Genomic DNA, 24,350 nt, shown 5'->3' on the forward strand with positions numbered 1-24,350 from the left:
GTTCATGTTCATTACCAGATTGTGTTTTAGCATCAGACATAGAGATATCATTTGGATTATCAGGTGTTTCAGCAATAGGTTCACTAGAAGTTTGCACAGTTCTATCATTTTTCTTTTTCTTCTTTTTAGAAGAACTAGGAACATCAATATTATTTCTTTGAGAATCTTGCTCGATTCTCTTAGGGTGGCCTTCAGGATACAAAGGTTCCTGAGTCATTCTACCAGTTCTAGTAGCCACTCTAACAGCATAATCATTTTTCTTGCTATTCATTTCATTAAGAACTTCTTTTTGAGCCTTAAGTACTTGTTCTACTTGAGTGGTAACCATAGAAGCATGTTTGTAACAAGTTTAAGTTCACCTTTAATATCAGCCATATAATCACCCAAGCGTCTAATCATATAAGCATTTTCTTTTAATTTTCTACCAAAATAAGCGTTGAAGTCGTCTTGCTTATACATAAAGTTATCAAACTCATCCAAGCACTGACTAATAATTTTAGTAGGAGGGACTTCAGCTTTATCATATCTATAGAGAGAATTTACCTTTACTACCTGTGTCGGGATATCGGGATCAGGAGGTTCCTCAGTAAATAAATAATTAAGATCATATGTTTCTTCAACAGGCGATATATTAAGACCATGTATTTCTTCAATAAGAGGTAAATTCTTAACGTCTTTAGCTTTAATACCTTTTTCTTTCATATATTTCTTTGCCTCTTGCATATCTTCGGGACTGAGGAATAGAACACCTCTCTTCTTCGGAGTTGGTTTAAGAATAGGCTCAGTAATTGGAGCAGGAGATGGCTCAGGAGCTGGCTCAGGAGGTGTGCAATTATTTTCATTTGTCAACATATTATTCAATAGAATTTCAGCTTCATCCGATGTTCTTTCCCTAAAAAGAGAACCAGCACAACTATCCAGGTAATCTCTGGAAGCATGGGTTAGTCCATTATAAAAGATATCAAGTATTTCAGGTTTCTTAAGAGGATGATCAGGCAAAGCATTAAGTAACTTGAGAAGCCTCCCCCAAGCTTGTGGGAGACTCTCTTCTTTAATTTGCACAAAGTTGTATATTTCCCTCAAAGCAGCTTGTTTCTTATGAGTAGGGAAATATTTAGCAGAGAAGTAATAAATTATATCATGGGGACTACGCACACAACCAGGATCAAGAGAATTAAACCATGTCTTAGCATCACCCTTTAATGAGAATGAAAATATTTTGAGTATATAAAAGTATCGCGATCTCTCATCATTAGTGAACAGGGCAGCTATATCATTTAACTTAGTAAGATGTGCCACAACAGTTTCAGATTCATAGCCATAAAACGGATCAGATTCAAACAAAGTAATTATATCAGGATCAACAGAGAATTCATAATCCTTATCAGGAACACAAATAGGTGAAGTATCAAAAGCAGGGCCAGTTCTCATTTTATCTGTAAGTGATTCTATGTTCCATTTAATTAATAACCTCTTAAGCTCATATCTATCTCTGCAAGCAAAAATAGCGGCAGAAGATTCCATATCAAAAAGATAACCCTCAGGAATAACAAGCATATTTTCATCATCACTATCATCATCGTATTCAGATTCAATAATTTCTTTTTCTCTAGCCCTAGCAATTTGTTCATCAAGAAATTCACTAAGGGGCACAGTAGTATCAGGCATAGAAGCAGTGTCATCATAAGTATCATGCATAGAAGAGGTGGCATCATCAATAACATGCGACATATCAGAACGAATAGCAGAAGTAGGTGTAGGTGTCGCAAACTTACTCATAACAGAAGGTGAATCAAGTGCAGAGCTAGATGGAAGTTCCTTACCTCCCCTCGTAGTTGAGGGAGAGATCTTGGTTTTTGGATCTCTCAAGTTCTTCATAGTGTCTAGCAGATATAAATCCCAAGTGACTCAAAGAATAGAGCTATGCTTCCCGGCAACGGCACCAGAAATTAGTCTTGATAACCCACAAGTATAGGGGATCGCAACAACTTTTGAGGGTAGAGTATTCAACCCAAATTTATTGATTCGACACAAGGGGAGCCAAAGAATATTCTCAAGTATTAGCATCTGCGTTGTCAATTCAACCACACCTGGAAACTTAGTATCCGCAGCAAAGTGTTTAATAGCAAAGTAATATGATAGTGGTGGTAGCGGCAACAAAAGTAAAGACAACAAAAGTAATGTTTTTGGTATTTTGTAGTGATTGTAACAGTAGCGGCGGAAAAGTAAATAAGCGTAAACCAGTATATGGAAAACTCGTAGGCACCGGATCAGTGATGGATAATTATGCCGGGTGTGGTTCATCATGTAACAGTCATAACATAGGGTGACACAGAACTAGCTCCAATTCATCAATGTAATGTAGGCATGTATTCCGTATATAGTCACATGTGCTTATGGGAAAGAACTTGCATGACATCTTTTGTCCTACCCTCCCGTGGCAGCGGGGTCCTATTGGAAACTAAGGGATATTAAGGCCTCATTTTAATAGAGAACCGGAACAAAGCATTGGCACATAGTGAATACATGAACTCCTCAAACTACGGTCATCACCGGGAGTGGTCCCGATTATTGTCACTTCGGGGTTGCCGGATCATAACACATAGTAGGTGACTATAGACTTGCAAGATAGGATCAAGAACTCACATATATTCATGAAAACATAATAGGTTCAGATCTGAAATCATGGCGCTCAGGCCCTAGTGACAAGCATTAAGCATAGCAAAGTCATAGCAACATCAATCTCAGAACATAATGGATACTAGGGATCAAACCCTAACAAAACTAACTCAATTACATGATAAATCTCATCCAACCCATCTCCGTCCAGCAAGCCTACGATGGAATTACTCACGCACGGCGGTGAGCATCATCAAATTGGTGATGGAGGATGGTTGATGATGACGACGGCGATAAATCCCCCTCTCCGGAGCCCCGAACGGACTCCAGATCAGCCCTCCCGAGAGGTTTTAGGGCTTGGCGGCGGTTCCGTATCGTAAAACGCGATGATTTCTTCTCTCTGGTTTTTTTCTCTCCGAAAGCAAATATATAGTGTTGGAGTTGGCGTCGGAGGGTTTCCAGGGGGCCCACGAGGTAGGGGGCGCGCCCTGGGGGGGGGGGGGGGGGGCGCCCCCCACCCTCGTGAGAAGGGTGTGGGCCCCCTGGTCTTCATCTTTGGCGAGGATTTTTTATTGTTTTTTCTAAGATGTTCCGTGGAGTTTCAGGTCATTCCAAGAATATTTGTTTTCTGCACATAAAACAACACCATGGTAATTCTGCTGAAAACAGCGTCAGTCCGGGTTAGTTCCATTCAAATCATACAAGTTAGAGTCCAAAACAAGGGCAAAAGTGTTTGGAAAAGTAGATACCACAGAGACGTATCAAGGCTCCATGGGTGTTAGAATCATTACTGTGTAATCTAGATTATTGACTCTAGTGCAAGTGGGAGATTGAAGGAAATATGCCCTAGAGGCAATAATAAAGTTATTATTTATTTCCTTATATCATGATAAATATTTATTATTCATGCTAGAATTGTATTAAGCGGAAACATAATACATGTGTGAATACATAGACAAACAGATTGTCACTAGTATGCCTCTACTTGACTAGCTCGTTGATCAAAGATGGTTATGTTTCCTAACCATAGACATGAGTTATCATTTGATTAATGGGGTCACATCATTAGGAGAATGATGTGATTGACATGACCCATTCCGTTAGCTTAGCACCCTATCGTTTAGTATGTTGCTATTGCTTTCTTCATGACTTATACATGTTCCTATGACTATGAGATTATGCAACTCCCGTTTATCGGAGGAACACTTTGTGTGCTACCAAACGTCACAACGTAACTGGGTGATTATAAAGGTGCTCTACAGGTGTCTCCAAAGGTACTGGTTGGGTTGGCGTATTTCAAGATTAGGATTTGTCACTCCGATTGTCGGAGAGGTATCTCTGGGCCCTCTCGGTAATGCACATCACTTAAGCCTTGCAAGCATTGCAACTAATGAGTTAGTTGCGGGATGATGTATAACAGAATGAGTAAGGAGACTTGCCGGTAACGAGATTGAACTAGGTATTGAGATACCGACGATCGAATCTCGGGCAAGTAACATACCGATGACAAAGGGAACAATGTATGTTGTTATGCGGTTTGACCGATAAAGATCTTCGTAGAATATGTAGGAGCCAATATGAGCATCCAGGTTCCGCTATTGGCTATTGGCCAGAGACTTGTCTCGGTCATGTCTACATAGTTCTCAAACCCGCAGGGTCTGCACGCTTAACGTTACGATGACAGTTATATTATGAGTTTATATGTTTTGATGTACCGAAGGTTGTTCGGAGTCCCGGATGTGATCATGGACATGACGAGGAGTCTCGAAATGGTGGAGACATGAAGATTGATATATTGGAAGCCTATGTTTGGATATCAGAAGTGTTCCAGGTGAAATCGGGATTTTAGCGGAGTACCGGGAGGTTACCGAAACCCCCCGGGAGGTAAATGGGCCTTAGTGGGCCTTTACGGAGAAGAGGAGAGGCGGCCAGGCTGGGCCGCGCGCCCCTCCCCCCTTGTCCGAATAGGACAAGGAGAGGGGGGGCGGTGCCCCCCCTTTCCTTCTCTCCCTCCTCTTTCCCCCTCCCGAATCCTATTCCAACTAGGAAAAGGGGGGAGTCCTACTCCCGGTGGGAGTAGGACTCCTCCTGGCGCGCCCTCTCCCTGGCTGGCCACACCCCCCCTTTCTCCTTTATATACGGGGGCAGGGGGCACCCCATAGACACAACAATTGATCAAGTTGATCTTTAAGCCGTGTGCGGTGTCCCCTCCACCATAGTCCACCTCGATAATACTGTAGCGGTACTTAGGCGAAGCCCTGCGTCGGTAGAACATCAACATCGTCACCACGCCATCGTGCTGACGAAACTCTCCCTCAACACTCGGCTGGATCGGAGTTCAAGGGACGTCATCGGGCTGAACGTGTGCTGAACTCGGAGGTGCCGTGCATTCGGTACTTGATCGGTCGGATCGTGAAGACGTACGACTACATCAACCGCATTGTGCTAACGCTTCCGCTTTCGGTCTACGAGGGTACGTGGACAACACTCTCCCCTCTCGTTGTTGTGCATCACCATGATCTTGTGTGTGCATAGGAATTTTTTTGAAATTACTACATTCCCCAACAATATCTGCATATGCTAAGCTCATCAAGTTTAACCTTGAGTATTCTGCGCATGCAAAACTGGCTTGCACCCGTTATATGTGAACGTAGAGCTTATCAAATCCGATCATCACGTGGTGTCTCGGCATGACCAACTGTAGCAACGGTGCATGCTCAGGGAGAACATTTATACCTTGAAATTCAGTGAGGGATCATCTTATAATGCTACCGCCGTACTAAGCAAAATAAGATCCATAAAGGATAAACATCACATGCAATCAAAATATGTGACATGATATGTCCATCATCATCTTGTGCTTTTGATCTCCATCTCCAAAGCACCATCATGATCTCCATCGTCATCAGCTTGACACCTTGTTCTCCATCATAGCGTCGTTGTCGTCTTGCCAACTATTGCTTCTACGACTACCGCTACCGCTTAGTGATAAAGTAAAGCAATTACATGGCAATTGCATTTCATAAAATAAAGCGACAACCATAAGGCTCCTGCCAGTTGCCGATAACTTATACAAAACATAATCATCTCATACAACAACTTTTACAAAACATAATCATCACATCTTGACCATATCACATCACAACATGCCCTGCAAAAAAAAGTCAGACGTCCTCTACATTGTTGTTGCAAGTTTTACGTGGCTGCTATGGGCTTCTAGCAAGAACCGTTCTTACCTAGGCATCAAAACCACAACGATTTTTCATCAAGTGTGCTGTTTTAACCTTCAACAAGAACCAGCCGTAGTCAAACTCGATTCGACTAAAGTTGGAGAAACATACACTCGGATGCCACTGTTAGGGAACGTAGCATGCAATTTCAAAAAAATTCCTATGATCATGCAAGATCTATCTAGGAGATGCATAGCAACGAGATGGGAAGAGTGTGTCCATGTACCCTCGTAGACCGAAAGTGGAAGTGTTAGATTAACACGGTTGATGTAGTCGAACATCTTCACGATCCAACCGATCCAAGTACCGAATGTATGGCACCTCCGTGTTCAGCACACGTTCAGCTCGATGACGTCCCTCGAGCTCTTGATCCAGTAGAGGGTCGAGGGAGAGTTTCGTCAGTGCGATGGCGTGGCGACGATGATGACATGATCCGCGCAGGGCTTTGCCTAAGCACTACGACACTATGAATGGAGGATTAAACTATGGAGGGGGGCACCGCACACGGCTAAGAGACATCTTAGTGTTCCTTTGGCGTGCCCCCCGCCCACATACATAAATGAGGGGGAGAGAGGCTGGCGGCCAGGAGGGGCGGGCCATGGGGGGAGTCCTACTTGGACTCCAAGTCCAAGTAGGATTCGCCCTCCCCTTTTCCTTTCTCCACCGGAGGGAATAGGAAGGAGAGGGAGACGGAAAGGGAAGGGGGGCGCCGCCCCCTCCTCCATGTCCTATTCGGACTCCCTAGGAGGGGGGCGCGCGGCCACCCCCCGCGAGCTTCCCCCTCTCTCCCTTAGGCCCATGTTGGCCCAATAGTTCCCCCGGGGGTTCCGGTAACCCCTCGGTACTCCGGTAAAATACTGGAATCACTCGGAACCATTCCGATGACCGAATACTACCTTCTTCCAATATATGAATCTTTACCTCTCGACCATTTCGAGAATCCTCGTCATGTCCGTGATCTCATCCGGGGCTCTGAACAAACTTCAGTCAGCAAAACACACAACTCATAATATAAATCATCATCGAACGTTAAGGGTGCTGACCCTACGGGTTCGAGAACTATGTAGACATGACCGAGACACATCTCTGGTCAATAACCAATAGCGGAACTTGGATGCTCATAATGGCTCTTACATATTCTACGAAGATCTTTATCGGTCAAACCGCATAACAACATACACTAGTAGAAAAAGGGTCAAATGTGAAGCACATTAGTGCCGGTTTGAATTTGAGCCGGCACTAATGTGACCATTAGTGCCGGTTCCAATGGCTAGGCGGGTGGGCATCATTAGTACCGGTTCGTGGGAAACCATTAGTACCGGTTCATGCCACGAACCGGTACTAATGAGGCTGTGTCAGGCTATGGTCAGGCTAGGGCCCCCACGAAGACCTTTAGTACTGGTTCATGCCCTGAACCGGTACTACAGTTTCTTAGTAAGGTGATTTTTAGTCCCACCTCGCCAAGAGAGAGGCAGTATGAGCAGTTTATAAGCCGTGAGTGCACAGACAATGACGAGGAGTTGTAATGCTCACCTGCATGTTGATTAGCTTCAAGCCTTGCGGAATAGCATAGATTGCACTCAGTTATGTGTAGTGCAGTCTACACTATTCCGAATGGCTTGAAGCAAATTAACCAGCATTGCACCTCTTTTTTATTTTTAATAATTTATTTGAACTCCGGACTTCTTTTGTGTTCAGTATGCAACATTCAAAGCGACGTCATCAATTTCCAACATGTTCTGACATCATTTGTTGTTTTTCAGTCATTTACCTAATTGTTTAGAGAGCTAAATGACCGTGAAATTGAAAATCACTACAAAATGACTTCTGAAAATGTTGAAACTTTGCATGGTATCATCATTTCACCCGCATAGCATATGCGAAAGAGTAGAGAGGGTCACGGCAAAAACTGGACGCACTTCGTGTACAAACTGGACAAACTCTTTCGGAGTATGAGGGTTTCGGACGAGAACTCATCTGTTACACGGGCACTTCAATGTTTTTTAAACTTATTTGAACTCCGGACTTCCTTTGTGTTCAGTATGCAGCATTCAAAGCGACGTCATCAATTTCCAACATGTTCTGACATCATTTGTTGTTTTTCAGTCATTTACCTAATTGTTTAGAGAGCTAAATGACCGTGAAATTGAAAATCACTACAAAATGACTTCTGAAAATGTTGAAACTTGGCATGGTATCATCATTTCACCCGCATAGCATGTGCAAAAGAGTAGAGAGGGTCACGGCAAAAACTGGACGCACTTCGTGTACAAACTGGAAATAGAAGAAAAGAAATAATGCAGAAAAGAAAAAAATTGTACAAAAAAATTACTCAAAAATAAATAGAAGAAAATAAATAATGCAGAAAAGAAAAAACTATATAAAAAATTACTCAAAAATAAATAGAAGAAAATAAATAATGCATAACAGAAAAAAAAACTGTACAAAAAAATTACTCAAAAATAAATAGAAGAAAATAATAATGCAAAAAAGAAAAAAACTATATAAAAATTACTCAAAAATAAATAGAAGAAAATAAATAATGCAAAAAAGAAAAAACTATATAAATTTTTTTTGGCGCGCTGCCCAGTGGGCCTGCCAGACCTAGGGTGTGCAAATGCAGGCCCAGAAGGGCGAGCAGACTCACAAGGCAGCACACCCTAGTTAGGCCCAGAAGCCTGCAATATAGAGAAGCTCGAAGGAGCAGCCGCGGCTGGGTTTATAAACCAGGGTTTATAAATCAGTGCGGCTGCCCTTCACTCGGCGAGGTGGGACTAAACATTTGTGCACCGCCGGTGGCAGCGCACAACCATTAGTACCGGTTGGTGACTCCAACCGGTATTAAAGGGGGGGGGGTCTTTAGTACCGGTTCGTGGCACGAACCGGTATTAAAGGTGTCGTTTCCCGCCCCTTGGCCTGGCGAAAATTGGCCTTTAGTACCGGTTGGTGGCTCCAACCGGTACTAAAGACCCCTCCTATATATATGGCACTTACAAAAAAATCAGTTTCATCGACCACCAGTACTTCTTCTCGATCCAACTTCTTCTCCGCGCCCGTCGCCCATCGCGCGCCGACCTCGCCGCCCCCGCCGCCCGTCGTCGCCGTCACCGCCGTCGCCCACGCCACCCATCGTCGCCGTCACCGCCGTCGCCCCCGCCACCCGTCGTCGCCGTCACCGCCGTCGCCCCCGCGCGCCGCGCCCGTCGCGCCGCCACCTCTCGCCCCCGCCGCGCCCGTCCCCGTCATCGCCCGCCGCCGCCCGTACGCCGCCGCCCCCCGCTCGTACACACACACATACACACACACACACACACCACACACCACACACACACATAGACACACACACACATTGTTTTTACTTATTTTCTATTTTCTGTTGTTTAGATTAATGTTAGATAAATTACGTAGATAATAATGTTAATGTTAGATGAATTATATGGAAAATATGTTAAATATTAATGTCAAATATATTTTACATGAATTAGAACAACTTGAACTAGTTGAATTAGTATAGCTAGATATTAATTAGCTATACATATGAGATTTGAACTAGTTGAATTAATATAACTAGTTTATTTTTAGTAAATGCTGAGTTGAATTAATAGAACTAGTTTATTTAGTTGAATTAATAGAACTAGTAAGTGTTTAATGTTTCACCTATATATGAACGTATATATGTTAGATATTAGATATAAATTATATGTTAGATATATATTTAATTTAGTTATATGAGATTTCATTATCTAATTAACATTTTATTATATAGAACTAGCTACCTAATTTTTAGTAAGAAAATTAATAGAACTAGTTTAGTTAAATTAATTAGTTGAACTAGTTAGTTGAATTAGTTCAATTAATTAGGTATATTCTTCATAAGTGCTTAGTTGAATTAGTTCAATTAATTAGTCGAACTAGTTGAATTAACAGAATTAGTTGAATTAATAGAACTAATAAGTGTTTAATGTTTCACCTATGAACATAGGAATGTCGTCTGACGACGAACACGATTTCATTATGTGCGAATACTGCGAAGACCAGTGCGGCCTGTGCGGCAGAAATTTTCTAGTTGATGATAGACGCTTCAGCATCAAGCTGGATGAGAACTTCGAAGTGGATACAGTAAGTCACAATGACAAGTCTTTTTTTCGTAATTAAGCATGACTTATGCTTCATTTTCTTCACCTTTTAATTTTATTTTTTCACTATTCTACTAGCGTATCCCCTGCCATGCAAGAATTTTTGTCTTGGATAAGATAGGTTTCAGTCCTAACGAAACTATGGAGGTAAAAAGAGTTTACTTGAAGACCGAGCATGGTTATACCTTCAATGTCAAATTATACAATGCAGACACATACACCTATTTTGAATGCAAAACTTGGCAAGCACTATGCAAGGCTTATGCATTTGAGCCTGATATGGTTATCACCTTTGATATTCGTCCGGAAGATGATATTGAAGGTAATAGAGACATCTGGGTCGATGTGCAGACGCCTCCAGTTCTACCATTATGTGAGTTTCTCAACCATATTTATGTCTTCGATATGAGATTATTTGAACCAGTTGAATAATTAATAGATCTCAATTTATATTGATAGCTTACTTCCAATCAAGCAAACATGTCCGGCGCTTGGTTGACAGGACCGTCCACTGTCCCGGGGCTGAACTAAACTGCGAGGAGACAAGTCATTATGTTTCATGGCTTGAGGATCTTGATGTTGTCAAGACAAATTTCTTTCCTGCACTTAGAAATGTTAGTACTCAAAACATGCGACGAATAGTGTTTGTACTGAACTACGGTGACATATATTTAGGAAAGATGGTAAGATTTCTACTATTTCTCCTCAGTGCATCTTTTGCATACATTATTTTTTAAGCTAAACTTCATTGCTAAGTATGTTACTATACGATGTTCTTCAACAGGGACTCCCGATGAATGTTGTGCCTGATTGGATCGAGACTAAAGGTACCATCAATATTGTTAACTTACGGCCAAGATATCCTACAATGCACTTTAGTGCATTCAGGATTTCTAATAGCAAGGAATGCTTAATAGTAAAAGACTGGAGCAAAATTGTGAACGATCACAGAGAAGTACTAGGGGGCAGCAATCAAAAGCGCAACCCACGATTAGGAGACAGGTTCATCTGCATGCTCCAATATGATGAATCAGCAAAGCTATACATGTTCTATGCTATTTTACCTGAGAGAGAGCAGCAGGAGTGATTAATTAGCTAGTTCATGCTCTTAGTACTTGTCCTCTCATGTCCGTGTTCTTCGTCCTGAACTTAATCTCAAAGAGTGATTTGCTTTTGTGGTGTTATGAACGCTTATAATATCATTACCATGTTGAACTCGATGATATCTTTGCTATGAAAACCGTTGGTGATGATATATATGATGCAAGAGTTTTTATATTAATTAATATGATGATGATGATGAGTTATTATATCATTTATGAAAGAAATTGCTTATTAGTTTCAACTAGATGGATTCTAGCTAAGTGATCAATTATATGCCATATCCATATTACATCGATCACTTAAGTAGGTGATCAAGTATATATAATAAGGATATGACATATACTTGATGACTTAGCTAGGATCCACACGCATCCAGTCAAACTAATCACCTAATGATTTAACAACTCATTATAATGTAAAAAAATCACCAATTTAGATTGAAAACACAAAATTAAAGTAAAAATAAAAAATAAAACCAAAACACACCAAAACATTTAGTACCGGTTGGCGTTACCAACTGGTACTAATGTCCTACGCGCCCACGGAGCTGGCTTGTGCCACGTGGTTGCCCTTTAGCACCGGTTCGTGCTGAACCGGTACTAAGGGGGGGGGCTTTAGTGCCTACAATTTAGTGCCGGTTACCGAACCGGCACTAAAGGCCCTTATGAACCGGTGCTATTGCCCGGTTCTGCACTAGTGATAGGTCATTCCCTTTGTCATCGGTATGTGATACGTCTCCAACGTATCTATAATTTATGAAATATTCATGCTATTATATTATCTGTTTTGAATGTTTATGGGCTTTATTAAACACTTTTATATTATTTTTGGGACTAACCTATTAACCTAGAGCCAGTGCCAGTTTCTGTTTTTTCCTTGTTTTAGAGTATCGCAGAAAAGGAAAATCAAACGGAGTCCAATTAACCTGAAACTTCACGGAACTTATTTTTGGACCAGAAGAAGCCCACGGAGTATCGGAGTTGGACCAGAAGAGTCCCGGGTGGCCCACGAGGGTGGGGGCGTGCCCACCTCCCTAGGCGCGCCCCCTGCCTCGTGGACAGCCCAGAGGTCCACCGACGTACTTCTTCCTCCCATATATACCCATATACCCTAAAAACTTTGGGGGGCAGAATAGATTGGGAGTTCCGCTGCCAGAAGCCTCCGTAGCCACCGAAACCAATCTAGACCTGTTCCGGCACCTTGCCGGAGGGGGGGAGGACCCTCACCGGTGGCCATCTTCATCATCCCGGTGCTCTCCACGACGAGGAGGGAGTAGTTCTCCCTCGGGGCTGAGGGTATGTACCAGTACCTATGTGTTTGATCTCTCTCTCTCTCTCTCGTGTTCTTGAGGTGATACGATCTTGATGTATCGCAAGCTTTGCTATTATAGTTGGATCTTATGTTGTTTCTCCCCCTCTACTCTCTTGTAATGGATTGAGTTTTCCCTTTGAAGTTATCTTATCGGATTGAGTCTTTAAGGATTTGAGAACACTTGATGTATGTCTTGCGTGGGATAACCGTGGTGACAACGGGTTATTCTATTGATTCACTTGATGTATGTTTTGGTGATCAATTTGCGGGTTCTGCCCATGAACCTATGCATAGGGGTTGGCACACGTTTTCGTCTTGACTCTCCGGTGGAAACTTTGGGGCACTCTTTGAAGTACTTTGTGTTGGTTTGAATAGATGAATTTGAGATTGTGTGATGCATATCATATAATCATACCCACGGATACTTGAGGTGACAATGGAGTGTCTAGGTGACATTAGGGTTTTGGTTGATTTGTGTCTTAAGGTGTTATTCTAGTATGAACTATTGAATAGATCGATCCAAAAGAATAAATTTGAGGTGGTTTCGAACCCTACCATAATCTATTCATTTGTTCTCCGCTATTAGTGACTTTGGAGTGACTCTTTGTTGCATGTTGAGGGATAGTTATGTTATGCAATTATGTTATTATTGTTGAGAGGACTTGCACTAGTGAAAGTATGAACCCTAGGCCTTGTTTCCTAGCATTGCAATACCGTTTATGCTCACTTTTATCATTAGTTACCTTGCTGTTTTTATAATTTCAGATTACAAATACCCATATCTATTATCCATATTGCACTTGTATCACCATCTCTTCGCCGAACTAGTGCACCTATACAATTTACCATTGTATTGGGTGTGTTGGGGACATAAGAGACTCTTTGTTATCTGGTTGCAGGGTTGTTTGAGAGAGACCATCTTCATCCTATGCCTCCCACAGATTGATAAACATTAGGTCATCCACTTGAGGGAAATTTGCCACTGTCCTACAAACCTCTGCACTTGGAGGCCCAACAACGTCTACAAGAAGAAGGTTGTGTAGTAGACATCAAGCTCTTTTCTGGCGCCGTTGCCGGGGAGGCTAGGTAAGCGGCACTAACACCCGGTCAACTAAGCTCTTTTCTGGCACCGTTGCCGGGGAGGTGAGTGCTTGAAGGTATATCTTTAGATCTTGCAATCAAGTCTTTTAGTTTCTTGTTTTATCACTAGTTTAGTCTATAAAATAAAACTACAAAAAAATGGAATTAAGGGTACCTCATATGCTTCATCTTTTAATATCTATCATGAAAATAAGGATTCCGGTAATTGCACTCAAGTGCTAGAAGAAGAATGCATTAGAATGTTTGGCACTAAATATTTGAATGATGAGTATGATTACAATGTTGTTAGTATGAATTCCTTGAATGTCTATGATGCTAATGATATGTAAAGCCACTAGCTTGGGGAAGCTATGTTTGATGAAGATGATATTTTTTGTCCCCCAAGTTTTGATGTGCAAATTTATTATGATGAAAGCATGGCTCTTATCTATGATGATTATTGTGATGACACATATGCTTTAAAGAATAATGATAACAATGAAACTTGTCATCTTGATTTCAATTTTCAATCCCATGATAGTTACTTTGGTGGGTTTGCTCCCACTACTATTCATGAGAAGAAATTTGCTTATGTGGAGAGTAATAAAAATTCTATGCTTGTAGATCATGAAAAGAATGCTTTATGTGATAGTTATATTGTTGAATTCATTCACGATGCTACTGAAAATTATTATGAGGGAGGAATATATGCTTGTAGGAATTGCAATAATACCAAGTTTCCTCTCTATGTGTTTAAAATCTTGAAGTTTTGCTTGCTTTACCTTCCTATGCTAATTGATTATTGTTTCCATAAGTTGTTTGCTCACAAAATCCCTATGAATAGGAAGTGGGTTAGACTTAAATGTGCTAGTAATATTCTCCATGATGCTCTCTTTATGTTACAATTCTTATCTTTTATGTGAGCATCATTGAAATCATCATGCCTAGCTAGGGGTGTTAAACGATAGCGCTTGTTGGGAGGAAACCCAATTTTATTTTTGTTACTTGCTTTTTGATACTGTTTAGTAATAAATAATTCATCTAGACTCTGTTTAGATGTGGTTTTATATTTTAATTCGTGTTTGTGCCAAGTAGAACCTTTGGGAAGACTTGTGTGAAGTCTTTATGATCATGCTGTAAAAAACAGAAACTTTAGCGCTCACGAGATTAGCTAAAACTTTTTACTGGAGAATGCTATTTAGTTGATTCTTTTTGAAAATGATTAATGGATAAATTCCTCAGGTCCACCAATTTATTTGAGAATTTTATGAGTTCCAGAATGGTCAAAACCTACAGATTACTACAAACTGTTCTGTTTATGATAGATTCTGTTTTCATCGTGTTGTTTGCTTATTTTGATGAATCTATGAGTAGTGTCGGATGGTCTGAACCATAGAGAAGTTGGAATACAGTAGATATTACACCAACATGAATTTATAATGAGTTAATTACAGTACCTTATGATGGTGATTTGCTTTCTTATACTAACGGAGCTTACGAGTTTTCTGTTAAGTTTTGTGTTGTGAAGTTTTCAAGTTTTGGGTAAAGATTCGATGGACTATGGAATAAGGAGTGGCAACATACTAATATTGGGGATGCCCAAGGCACCCCAAGGCAATATTCAAGGACAACCAAGAGCCTAAGCTTGGGGATGCCTCGGAAGGCATGCCCTCTTTCGTCTTCGTTCATCGGTAACTTTACTTGGAGCTATATTTTTATTCACCACATAATATGTGTTTTGTTTGGAGCGTCAATTTATTTTGTTAGGATTTGCTTTCTGTTATTTAAAACAATGTTTTGCATCTTTTATTTCAATAAAAGTGGCATTGATAGCCTTTACTATGCCTATTTTACAAGTCTTCATGTTGCTGTTCGAAAACAGAAAGTTTACCGCTGTTGCAATAATTCCCTAGAAAAGTCAGAATGTGATAAAATGTTGAAACCATTTGCATATTAAGCTCTGATAAATTTACTACAGTGGGATTTTTTTTTATAATTTTTGGAGTTAGGGAACTATGGATCTTGCTGCACTCTTTACAGGCTGTCCTGTTTAGGCAGATTGCTGTTATGTTTACATTGTTTGCATATGTTTGCTTCTTTAATGATTCTATTTGAGGATAGGACTATTAAATATGCAGAGGCATTTAGTATGCAATGTTGAATAATAACTTTAGTGATTTTCTACAGTAGAGTATGATAAGGTTTTTGCAATGGTTTATACTAACTTATCTCATGAGTCCTTGTTGAGTTTTGTGTGGATGAAGCTTTTGAGATTTAGGGAGACCGTGGTATGAGAGGAATTAAGGAGACACAAAAGCTCAAGCTTGGGGATGCCCAAGGCATCCCAAGATAATATTTCAAGAAGTCTCAAGCGTCTAAGCTTGGGGATGCCCCGGTTGGCATCCCACCTTTCTTCTTCAACAACTATCGGTTACTTCGGTTGATCCTAAGTTTTTGCTTCTTCACATGATGTTTGCCATTCTTAGAATGCCATTTTATTTTGCTTCACTTGCTGTTTGAATAAAATATCAAGATCCGAAATTATTAAATGAGAGAGAGTCTTCACATAGCTACATAATTATTTAACTACTCATTAATCTTCACTTATATCTTTTTGGAGTAGTTTTTCATTTACTCGTGTGCTTCACTTATATCCTATGAGTAAATAGTTGAATGAGCGAATATCATAAATCCGAAATTATATATGTTTCATATGCTTATCCCATGGGGAGTAATGACTTCACACATAAGAAGTAGAGGTGGTAAATTTATTGAAGGTTAGCAAACATTGTATTGGTCACTTGAACAATTCATGAAAGAATATTGAAGGAATAGAGATCTCACATATAAATATACTATCTTGGACATCTTTTGTTGTTGTGAGCACTCATTAAAATATGACATGCTAAAAGGTTGATGTTGGACAAGGAAGACAACGTAATGGGTTATGTTTTCTTATATCTAAAATAAAGTATATTGTCATGGATCATCCAACATGTTAAGCTTGCCTTTCGCCCTCATGCTAGCCAAATTCTTTGCACCAAGTAGAGATACTACTTGTGCTTCCAAACATCCCTTAAACCAGTATTGCCATGAGAGTCCACCATACCTACCTATGGATTGAGTAAGATCCTTCAAGTAAATTGTCATCGGTGCATGCAATAAAAATTGCTCTCTAAATATGTATGATCTTTTAGTGTGGAGAAAATAAGCTTTATATGATCTTGTGATATGGAAGCAATAAAAGCGACGAACTGCATAATAAAGGTCCCTATCACAGGGGACAATAAAGTGACCGTTCTTTTGCATTAAGATTTTATGCATCCAACTATAAAAGCGCATGACAACCTCTGATTCCCTCTATGAAGGGCCTATCTTTACTTTTATCTTCTACCCTTATGCAAGAGTCATGGTGATCTTCACCTTTCCTTTTTACATTTTATCCTTTGGCAAGCACATTGTGTTGGAAAGATTCTGATATATATATCCAATTGGATGTAAGGCATCATGAACTATTATTGTTGACATAACCCTTGAGGTAAAAGGTTGGGAGGCGAATCTATAAGCCCCTATCTTTCTCTATGTCTAAAACTTTGAACCCATAAATATCGCAGGAGTGTTAGCAATTGTGAAAGACTACATGATAGTTGAGTATGTGGGGTTTGCTAAATCAAAGCTCTGACATAGACTCTTCCTGAAAATAAGATGAATTGTAATTGTTTGATGACTGATAACACGGTTTGTTAGTTTTCAAGAAAGTTTATGATCTATACTTTAACATGTGAATAGCTTGTTACTTGATCATGAGAAGATTTATGAGATGAGCTACTGTTATGATATATAACGATGCTAGAAAAGGTGATTGAAATTATCATTGATCAAACTTGTGCACCTGCTAGCATTCACACTTCATAAATTATTTCTTTTATCATTTACCTACTCGAGGACGAGCAGGAATTAAGCTTGGGGATGATGATATGTCTCCAACGTATCTATAATTTATGAAGTATTCATGCTATTATATTATCTGATTTGAATGTTTATGGGCTTTATTAAACACTTTTATATTATTTTTGGGACTAACCTATTAACCTAGAGCCCAGTGCCAGTTTATGTTTTTTCCTTGTTTTAGAGTATCTCATAAATGGAAAATCAAACGGAGTCCAATTGACCTGAAACTTCATGGAATTTATTTTTGGACCAGAAGAAGCCCACGGAGTATCAGAGTTTGACCAGAAGAGTCTCGGGTTGCCCACGAGGGATGGGGGCGCGCCCCCTGCCTCGTGGACAGCCCGAAGGTCCATTGACGTACTTCTTCCTCCCATATATATACCCATATACCCTAAAAACTTTGGGGGGCAGAATAGATCGTGAGTTCCGCTGCCAGAAGCCTCCGTAGACACCAAAAACCAATCTAGACCCGTTCCGGCACCCTGCCGGAGGGGGGGGGGAACCCTCACCGGTGTCCATCTTCATCATCCCGGTGCTCTCCATGACGAGGAGGGAGTAGTTCTCCCTCGAGGCTGAGGGTATGTACCAGTAGCTATGTGTTTGATCTCTCTCTCTCTCTCTCTCTCTCGTGTTCTTGAGGTGATACGATCTTGATGTATCGCGAGCTTTCCTATTATAGTTGGATCTTATGATGTTTCTCCGCCTCTACTCTCTTGTAATGGATTGAGTTTTCCCTTTGAAGTTATCTTATCGGATTTAGTCTTTAAGGATTTCAGAACACTTGATGTATGTCTTGCTTGGGATAACCATGGTGATAATGGGTTATTCTATTGATTCACTTGATGTATGTTTTGGTGATCAACTTGCGGGTTCCGCCCATGAACCTATGCATAGGGGTTGGCACACGTTTTTGTCTTGACTCTCCGGTGGAAACTTTGGGGCAATCTTTGAAGTACTTTGTGTTGGTTTGAACAGATGAATCTGAGATTGTTTGATTTATATCGTATAATCATACCCACGGATACTTGAGGTGACATTAGGGTTTTGGTTGATTTGTGCCTTAAGGTGTTATTCTAATATGAACTCTTGAATAGATCGATCCGAAAGAATAACTTTGAGGTGGTTTTGTACCCTACCATAATCTCTTCGTTTGTTCTCGGCTATTAGTGACTTTGGAGTGACTCTTTGTTGCATGTTGAGGGATAGTTATGTGATCCAATTATGTTATTATTGTTGAGAGGACTTGCACTAGTGAAAGTATGTACCCTAGGCCTTGTTTCCTAGCATTGCAATACCGTTTATGCTCACTTTTATCATTAGTTACCTTGCTGTTTTTATAATTTCAGATTACAAATACCCATATCTATTATCCATATTGCAATTGTATCACCATCTCTTCGACGAACTAGTGCACCTATACAATTTACCATTGTATTGGATGTGTTGGGGACATAAGAGACTCTTTGTTATTTGGTTGCAGGGTTGTTTGAGAGAGACCATCTTCAGCCTATGCCTCCCACGGATTGATAAACCTTAGGTCATCCACTTGAGGCCCAACAACATCTACAAGAAGAAGGTTGTGTAGTAGACATCAAGCTCTTTTCTGGTGCCGTTGCCGGGGAGGCTAGGTAAGCGGCACTAACACCCCGTCAACTAAGCTCTTTCCTGGCACCGTTGCCGGGGAGGTGAGTGCTTGAAGGTATATCTTTAGGTCTTTCAATCGAGTCTTTTAGTTTCTTGTTTTATCACTAGTTTAGTCTATAAAAGAAAACTACAAAAAAATGGAATTAAGGGTACCTCATATGCTTCATCTTTTTAATATCTATCATGAAAACAAGGATTACGATAATTGTGCTCAAGTGCTAGAAGAAGAATGCATTAGAATGTTTGGCACTAAATATTTGAATGATGAGCATGATTGCAATGTTGTTAGTATGAATTCCTTGAATATCTATGATGCTAATGATATGCAAAGCCACAAACTTGGGTAAGCTATGTTTGATGAAGATGATATTTTTTGTCCCCCAAGTTTTGATGAGCAAATTTATTATGATGAAAGCATGCCTCCTATCTAGGATGATTATTGTGATGACACGTATGCTTTAAAGAATAATGATAACAATGAAACTTGTCATCTTGATTTTAATTTTCAATCCCATGATAGTTACTTTGTTGAGTTTGCTCCCACTACTATTCATGAGAAGAAATTAGCTGATGTGGAGAGTAATAAAAATTCTATGCTCGTAGATCATGAAAAGAATGCTTTGTGTGATAGTTATATTGTTGAATTCATTCATGATGCTACTGAAAATTATTATGAGGGAGGAATATTATTGCTTGTCTTCTTCTGAAAGAAAAAAAATTCTTACTTTAGATAGATACTTGTCTAATTTTCTTACTTTTATTATTGCTTGTTATCATTGTTGAGGAAATCGTTAACTGGTAGCTGCTCGGTCGGCTGGAGAGTAGGGGATTAATAGGCTAATCGGCAAGTTAATCGGCCATTTAGTCAATTAATCGGACGATTTATCGAGTAATCGACTACTCGGGGACCCTATGAGTAGGGATTAAGCGGCAAGTTAACTGGTTAATCGGATGAATTCTTGAACAGGGCTTGTTATTATATAGTGCGATGGTTTTGGTATCCGCCCCCGTCGGCCCTCGTCCTGGCTATGATTTAGATGTGGTATATATGATCTTTTATAACTATTTGGTTCATTTATTATTTATGACAATTATGCCCATCAAGTTGACATAGATTTTATTTATGTAGGAGGTAGTTGAACTGGAAATTCCAACCGACCCTATTGTCGAGAGGTTAAATTTAGTTGAAGAAGAAAACAATTACTTGAAGGAAAAAATAAAAAAAATTGAGGAGGAGAAGATGATATTGGAATTGCATATTGCGTATGTCGTCGATGATCACAAGATCAAGATGGATGCAATGCGGTTGAAGATGAGAAAGATTAGAAAATATGCCATTCATACAGAGGCTTGGTATCATTATGCCGTTGGATCAATTTTCACCTTGGTTGTGATTATGATTGCATTTATTGTTGCATTGAAAGGTTTTACATAGTTTCAATGTATGGTTTAACTAGATGCTCTGAAGAGCTATATGTTGTTCAATGAGAACTATGTATGTACTTTGTTTTTAATGTGCCGATGAACTTCTATTAATTTGGTCACTTATCTATCCATGTGAATCTGTAATGGTTTTTGACACACATAATGTGATGATGAACTTCTATTATTTTGGTCACTTATCTATCCATGTGGCTTTGAATGGTGCATTTTGAAAACACAAAAATTCTGGAGTTCAAATAAGTTTAAATAAATGAAATCCCTTTGTAACAGATGAGTTTTCGTCCGAAACCCTGATACTTCGAAAGAGATTGTCCATTTTGTACACGAAGTGCATCCCGTTTTTGTCGTAACCCTCTCTACTTTCTTGCATATGCTATGTGGGTGAAATGATGATACCATGCGAACTTTCAACCTTTTCAGAGTTCATTTGTAGTGATTTTCAATTTCAAGGTCATTCGGCTCAAAAAAAATCAGTAAATGCATGAAAAATAATAAATGAAGTCAGAAAGGGTTGAAAAATGATGATGTGGCTTTAAATGATGTGTTTTGAACATAGAAAAAGTATGGAGTTCAAATAAGTTCAAAAAATGAAATCCCTTTGTAACAGACGAGTTTCTGTATGAACCCTTATACTTCGAAAGAGTTTGTTTGTTTTGTGCACGAAGTGCATCTAGTTTTTGCCGTAACCCTCTCAACTTTTATGCACAAGCTATGTGGGTGAAATGATAATACCATGCCAACTTTCAACATTTTCAGAGTTCATTTGGAATGCTTTTGAATTTCAGGGTCTTATAGCTCAAAAAAATTAGTAAATGCATGAAAAATAACAAATGAAGTCAGAAAGGGTTGAAAATTGATGATGTGGCTTTTAATGGTGCATTTTGAACACACAAAAAGTCTGGAGTTGAAATAAGTTCAAAAAATGAAATCCCTTTGTAACAGACGAGTTTCTGTATGAAACCCTGATACTTCGAAAGAGATTGTCCATTTTATACACGAAGTGCATCCAGTTTTTGCCGTAACACTCTCTACTTTCTTGCACATGCTATGTGGGTGAAATGATGATACCATTCCAACTTTCAACCTTTTCAGAGTTCATTTGTAGTGATTTTCAATTTCAAGGTCATGCAGCTCAAAAAAATCAGTAAATGCATGAAAAATAACAAATGAAGTCAGAAAGGGTTGAAAATTGATGATGTGGTTTTGAATGGTGCATTTTGAACACATAAAAGTATGGAGTTCAAATAAGTTCAAAAAAATGAAATCCCTTTGTAACAGACGAGTTTCTTTATGAAACCCTGATACTTCGAAAGAGATTGTCCGTTTTGTACACGAAGTGCATCCAGTTTTTGCCGTAAGCCTCTCTACTTTCTTGCACATGCTATGTGGGTGAAATGATGATACCATGCTAACTTTCAACCTTTTGAGAGTTCATTTATAGTGCTTTTCAATTTAAGGGTCTTATAGCTCAAAATAATCAGTAAATGCATGAAAAATAGCAAATGAAGTCAGAAAGGGTTGAAAATTGATGATGTGTCTTTGAATGGTGCATTTTGAACAGAAAAAAAGTATGGAGTTCAAATAAGTTCAAAAAAATGAAATCCCTTTGTAACAGACGAGTTTCCGTATGAAACCCTGATACTTCGAAAGAGATTATCCGTTTTGTACACGAAGTGCATCCAGTTTTTGCTGTAAGCCTCTCTACTTTCTTGCACATGCTATGTGGGTGAAATGATGATACCATGCCAACTTTCAACCTTTTCAGAGTTCATTTGTAGTGCTTTTCAATTTCAGGGTCTTATAGCTCAAAATAATCAACAAATGCATGAAAAATAACAAATGAAGTCAGAAAGGGTTGAAAATTGATGACGTGTCTTTGAATGGTGCATTTTGAACACAGAAAGAGTATGGAGTTCAAATAAGTTCAAAATAATGAAATCCCTATGTAACAGACGAGTTTCCGTACAAAACCCTGATACTACGAATTACAGGGTCTTTCAGCAAAAATAATTATCATAAAATAAAATAAATAAGTAATTTGAAACAAAATAATATAAACTTTAATAAAATATATAAGTAGAAACAAAATAAAATAAAATTTAATAACATAAATAAAATTTATGAAACTAAAATTATCAAAGTATTTTCTGTTCAAAACATTATAAGCAACCTCTAAAATTTATGAAACTAAAATTATATAAAATTGGTGCAACTAAAATTATCAAAGTATTTTCTGTTCAAAATCATTAAAAGCAAAAAGAATTTTCATAAAGAACTTTTTTGTTAGAAACTTTAATAGCAAAAAGAATTATCATAAAATAAAATAAATAAGTAATTAGAAATAAAATAAAATAAAATAAATAAGTATTTTGTTGTAAGTTGAAACAAAACAAAAAAATAAAGCAAAAAAGAAAACAAAAAACTGGGAAGAAATAAAAAAATTGCCACCTACTGGGCCACCACGGCCTGAATACGACTAGAAACCCATCCATGGGCCAGGATTCAGGCCCGCGGAGGGCCTAGTAGGCCCATCAGGCATAGCAGTCACAATTAGGCCCGTAAGCTTGCAATGGAGAGGAGCTCGAGAGGTGTGCGGCAGTGGGGCTTATAAACCACTGCGCGCCCCTCTCGACTAGCGAGGTGGGACTAAACTCCCACCACCACCCCGCTGTGCAAGGACTTTGGTCCCGGTTGGTGGCACCAAACGATACCAATGCCCCCCCTTTAGTCCCGGTTGGTGCCACCAACCGGGACCAAAGTCCATCGCTTCCCACCCTTTGGTCTGCTGAAAAGAGACCTTTGGTCCCGGTTGGTGGCACGAACCGGGACCAAAGGGGGGTATTCGTCCCGGTTGATGCCACCAACCGGGACCAAAGGTTCTACTATATAAGCCCACACTTAGAAAATTTGGCAGTTTCACCGCCAATTGCCTCCTGACGACACCGAGCTCATCGACGCCGCCAGGCTGCCCCGACGCCGTCCGCCACCCCTGCCATCGCCCCCGACCGCGTCATCGCCGTCGCCCGTGCCTTGTCGTCACCGTCTCCGTCGCCGTCGCCGACGTCGTCCCCGAGCCCGCGCGCCCCTGCCCTCTCCCCCGAGCGCGCCTTCGCGGTCCGCCATCCCCGAGCCTTCCCCGTCGCTGACGCCACCTCGCTGTGAGCGCCGCCCCGATCCCCTGCTCCTCCTCCCTGTATTGGCCGCCGTCGCCGCCGCGCGCTGCCACCGCGCCGCCGCCACTGCCCTTCGCTGCCGCCGCGCGCCGTCCCTGCCCTGCACGGCCGCCGTGCCACCGCCCCTGCCCTGCGCAGGCGCCGCATGCTGCCCCGCGGCGCGCTGCCCCTGCCCTGCGCTGGCGCCGCACGCCGCCCCTCCGCGCGCCGCCCCTGCCCTACTGTGCCGCCGCCCCTGCCCTGCGTTTTTATTTCATAGCATTTTTTTCATAAATGTATTTTTTTGTATATGTGTGTGTATGTGTATATATGTGTGTACATGTTCATAGCATTTTTTTCATAAATGTATTTTTTTTGTCAATTTATGTATATGTTCATATATATGTGCATATTTGTAAAACAATTGTGTATGTATAGGAAAATTTATGTATATGTTTTTGTGCATATTTTTTGTCAATTTATGTATATGTTCGTATTTAGAAGAAAAAAGTGGAGTGGAAAAAGAAGGTCAGTGCATTTTAGGTTAGTGTAGAAGAAAACATAAAATAAGGAAAAGGAAGAAAAGTTTTATATATCTAGCTAGGAAAGGAAGAAGAAGAAAAAGAAGGAGAGGAAAAACGAAAATAAGAAGAGGAAGAAAGGAGAAGAAGAGGAGAGGA

General features: G+C 40.1%; 1 pseudogene; it reads left to right on the forward strand.

Annotated features, from left to right (window-relative positions):
• LOC147963611 (uncharacterized) overlaps positions 1 to 23,680 on the forward strand; it is a 33,886-nt pseudogene extending 10,206 nt beyond the window's left edge.
• The last annotated feature ends 670 nt before the right edge of the window (positions 23,681 to 24,350 follow it).

Source organism: Triticum urartu, chromosome 6A, assembly GCF_056163025.1.
Source record: "Triticum urartu cultivar PI428250 chromosome 6A, HENAU_Tu73, whole genome shotgun sequence".
Lineage (NCBI taxonomy): Eukaryota > Viridiplantae > Streptophyta > Magnoliopsida > Poales > Poaceae > Triticum > Triticum urartu.